The sequence below is a fragment of the Haliotis cracherodii genome, unplaced genomic scaffold, assembly GCF_022045235.1.
Source record: "Haliotis cracherodii isolate W230 unplaced genomic scaffold, xgHalCrac1.p SCAF_3, whole genome shotgun sequence".
NCBI classification, from domain to species: domain Eukaryota; kingdom Metazoa; phylum Mollusca; class Gastropoda; order Lepetellida; family Haliotidae; genus Haliotis; species Haliotis cracherodii.
The window spans coordinates 19,836,376-19,841,485 of record NW_027266286.1 but is presented as its reverse complement, the minus strand read 5'-3'; positions in this window follow the sequence as shown (position 1 = coordinate 19,841,485).

Here is a 5,110-nt window from a genome sequence, read left to right as displayed (position 1 = left end):
CACACGTTGTCCTCAACAAGTACAGGTCGATCGCTGTGTTGGCATTATAAATAGAACGTCCTCGCTCAGGTTTTCCAACAGCTATTGGTCGATCAAAACTTGTCTATAATTCATTTGGCCGACCGTACTTAACACTAACCAGTAGGTCCAACACAACACGCACCCATTCAATGGTCGTAGATCCCATTATTCACCCCAAGAGATATGGTATTCTACCTTAAATCCAGCCTATCGTTAGTGTGGGCCGAAACGTACGTAAATCCTTTAAACCACATGGACTTGGGAATGTTCAAAATGGATCTCGCAGGGATTTGGAATTAGGTCATTGGGAGATTACATAATAAATGATTTTAAAAAATCCAACCCTGTCGCTCGAAAATGCCGACATTGAACGGTTCTGAAGGAGATCCTGTCCCTTAACAACTTTGATTTAATGTACCTTCTTGTTGTTATGTTTTGTGTTATCAAAAGCAAATTAATACCTTCTCAAAATATACAGTAACTAACGTTAACAAACTGTGAGTACCAATAAAAGCAATAATTTAAAACTCCTAATGTATACTATTTGTCACTCAGGTAAACACATACACGACGGCAGCAAACCAGAGCTATAAAAAGTTGATCTATATTAAGCTCTGTGCGAACCAGGTCTCACTTCAAATAAACACAAATATGCCCAAACATTTAATACGTAATGAAAATAACATGATATAAAGCTTACAGATATGAACTAATTGGAACATCGTCAACACAAAGCAGAATGCTAGTGGTATGTAGTATCACTAAGAAAAGTTGAAAAACATGAGTGTAATAGGTAAGCGATATTTGCACATCTCCATTTGAATGATTTAAAACGCTGATTTGTCATCTGAGGCATTATGAAGAATATGTTTAAAAATCAAACATGACGTCATTCATGTTCGTGACGTCACACATTGATGACCCATCAGAATGTTCGGGACGTCACACATTGATGACACATCAGAATGACATCCCATAGATTCTTCATAAGGTTGACATGGCATACATTTATAATCAATTTTAATTTATTTCTTGTATTAACTCAAAATTCAACTATAGGATGTAAAACCCTTTACCTCATAAACCCAAACAAGTACCTATCTGGGCACATCTTCCCAGAGCTAACGCTCCAGGCCCAGATGTATTAATACGTGTGAAGGATTTTGACAACGTGTATAGTTGTATACGTGTTGTTATACTTTCCTATGCGTATTATCCAGCATCAATAATTTCTTAAAACTCTCTTTAAAGTAGACACAATAAACAATTTGCCGAAATGCTTGTCTTTACATCGAGAGCGATTTCCATAACAGATGCATTTTCACAAAATGTGGTTACGTCATTCGTACTTTCGTTTTCCTTCTCCCAGGTCAGATTTTTCTTTCAGTGTTTCCATAGTGATTAACAAGTCACAGTGACCTGGTTGGCGGACTGCTTTGTCCTATTTGAGTGAGTTGAACAATGTTAGAGATCATGTCACAGTGACTTGCTGGTATCAGTGGTTGACTAGTCGCATTGCAGGAGTGCCTCTGTGTCGATCGTCTCAGGCAACAACTTTTTATGCAAATTGTGTGAGTTGCGGGTGCTACAAGTTGGGCAGGACATGCCTACTGTTTTGGTGTCATCACCGATTTTCAGGAATTCATTCATATAATTTTCACCGCTATTGTGCCTTTTACGCCTAATCGAATCTGTCTTAAATGATAAATAAACATTCAACTTTCTAGAGTAACCTCTGAGTGGTCATCAAAGAACACTGACCGAAATCGTTTTACGTTTTTATTCATCGATGTGTACCCCGCCCATCCCATGCTACTGTCGACACAACTAATGTGAAATGTCTTTTTTGCCACCAAACACCACATCGCACATTCAGCCACTAGATGCCGGGATCATAAAGAATTTCAAGCTTTATTATAAGAAACAGCAAATGAAATTACACTTCGACAATGTTGATGCTGAAGAACCACAAGTCCTAGACGTCAAGCGAGCAGGGGACTTTGAGATTTAATGTGCCTTCAAAATGTGAGAAACAGAAAACACTGACAGATGAAGAAAGTTGTTAAGACAGTAGCACTTGCATTTACACGAGGAAACGTGTCGTTGATGTGATATATTCAGTGAGTAATGTCTCTAGTGTTATGTATAAATGGGAAAATTATTATTATTTTTGCAATGTCATTAATTATAAATTAAGGAATGAATGAACAAACAACATAACAATATAAATATTTCTTTTTTAATGATTTTATTACAAGGTACACACGGTTATAATCTATCGTGAAGACGTCCGATTTCCGATCACAAATCACTTAATTTCGTTAATCCGACATACTCGTTAATCCGACACAATCATGTGCAACTAACGATGTCGGATTAACGAGACTTGACTGTATATGTATGGCCATTATAGTACTAAAAGGGGGTAATGCCGAAATCACGAATTGGTCAATTCCGATATGGATAATACAATGCGTTTACAACAAAATATTGCCCAGTTTGTCAGCACAGGCTTATTTCAATCAAATAACACTATAATACACTATATACACTAACTGCATGTGATATATAGTGGCCTATATCAAACTTCAATTATAAACAACAACTACTTGTACATTTGTGTACTGATACACAGTGAAAACGTATTATCAAAGTTAACTCGAAGGACAATAATACAATATTTGCTGGCATGACAAAGAATGATGACTGTGACAAAATGACATTGTTGTGTATGATTATCGCATGTCTAAATACACAGAGCAACTCAATTTGATTTTTGTGACCATTTTGTCAAACATTACCAAATATCGATTATACATTTTCAAAGTGTTTCTATACATAAAAAAGGAATTAGGCACTTGGACAAAGAAAAACAGATCATGTTACAAGTAGTTTTGGGATTATGATAACATTACAACAACCACAAACGCACGGCTGATATACGGTAATTAACATATAACTTCCTGAATGAGAGACGGTTAGCTTAGGCTATCTAATAGTGTGTGTGTGTGTGTGTGTGTGTGTGTGTGTGTGTGTGTGTGTGTGGTACACTGTCAAAATATAAAGCAAGTGAAATTATTACATTGCCTGTCGTTACCATATCTGCGGCCTGCATTTTTTTTATATCTGCAGCCTGCTCTGTTCCATAATTTACAGGAACATTATGATCAGATACGTTTATTAATTGAAAAAATGACATTGACATTTGAAGCGTTTCGACTTTGACGTGACCACTAATTCGTAGGCATCCATTTGAAATTGACTCTACGTTATTACCGGTATCTTATCTAAGATACGCAATCATCCTTGGTCCGAGGCAAACAAAACATACGAGCGTTGATTATAAGTAACGGAAGAATTATTGCGTAACGGTGACATATTTTGTAGTGGATATTACAAGATGTCATTAAAGTATATTCACAATATGAGCAATATTTGTTTCGCTGTGACGAGGCAGTAAATAAGCAGGGGGTCTATGAACTCGGGAAATGGATAAACAAGAAGTGCGTGCAGTGATCAAATTCCGCAGAAAGAGGGCTGAACACCGAAAGTCATCCATGAAGCTATGAGTAAAATACTAGGAAAGGACAGGAAACACCGGTGTGGTGCTTATGGTCCTGTGCGTGTCATAAATCAGGTAAAGTTATCCAACATTAGTCGCTGAGTGTAGTTAGTTGGGTGACCGTGATCGGCAACTTGACTGTTAACAATCCAGTTCCTCCCAGGCAGCCTGGGCTGCTTGTTCAACAGTAAGCTGAGAACGAATATCAAATTCTGCAGAAAGAGGGCTAAACACCGAAAGACATCCATGAAGATATGTGTAAAATACTAGGAAAGGACAGGAAACACCGGTGTGGTGACATATGGTCCTGTGCGTGTCATAAATCAGGTAAAGTTATCCAACATTAGTCGCTGAGTGTAGTTTGTTGGGTGACCGTGATCGGCAACTTGACAGTCAACAATCCAGTTCCTCCCAGGCAGCCTGGGCTGCTTGTTCAACAGTAAGCTGAGAGCGAATATCGGGTGCACACTGATCCATTGACCAGGTTAATAATGGTGCTTGGAGCCTTTTCTACCTAAGGCTCAAAAGTTATCAATCACTGCTCGTATCATAAGTCATGTTTTAAACAGTTTTAAGGGCATATATAGTGTTGAACTCTCGAGCCACATGCTGTGAGGGGACACGCTCCTATGTTGCGGGCACACGTGTCACATGATACGGCGTGACAACAGGGAAGAAAGATAGTATTGACAGTTTCATTGGAGCAAACTTGACATAATCCTTTGTCTGCGAAAAATGAAGCTGGGCCTCTCTCTTCCAATAGAGCAGGAAGTAGAAGCATGGGAGGCATCGTGCACGGGCCTCTTCCACAGTATCCTGTCAAGTATCAATGATCTACATGATGACATTGTGTGGATATTTACCAGTTTAAAAACATGAGCCTGCTAAAGGCCTTTTTTTTGGTGACAAGTTACATATTTGGTGTGAGTGAGTGAGTTGGATTTAATGCCGCTTTTAACATTATTCCAGTTATATCACGGCGTGTCAACTTAATATGGGAGGAAAGCCCGAAATGATGCAGGTCTCAGGCGTTTACCACTTCGGTGAAACCCACGAGCACGGGTATGGTGCTGACAGACCTAGAAACATAATCGGGGCGATCCGGGATTCGAACCCACAATCATAGGTTTCTCGCGTGCCCAAGGGACGCATCTCTGCACAGCGAATCGCGGCGCCTCAGACGACTGGGCCACCCGTGCCCCCTACAAATTTGGAAGTATTGGGTGCGTTAGTGACATGGGCTTCACACCGCGTTGAACAGTATTTCATTTATATCACGGCGGGTAAACTGGATGTGGTAATTAAGGGATGCGGGTCTCAAACGTTTACCACATTGGTGAAACCTGCATATACCGATACATGATGCCGAGAAATGAGTCGAATCTTGGATTCAAACAAAATCATAAGGTTTTGGCACGCTTAAGGGACCCAGCTCTGCACAACTTATTATGTGACTTTCGTGCACCTCTTGGCAGTCAAGACAAGATTGATATAGACTTTATATGATCACATTACCTCCTTGTTCAA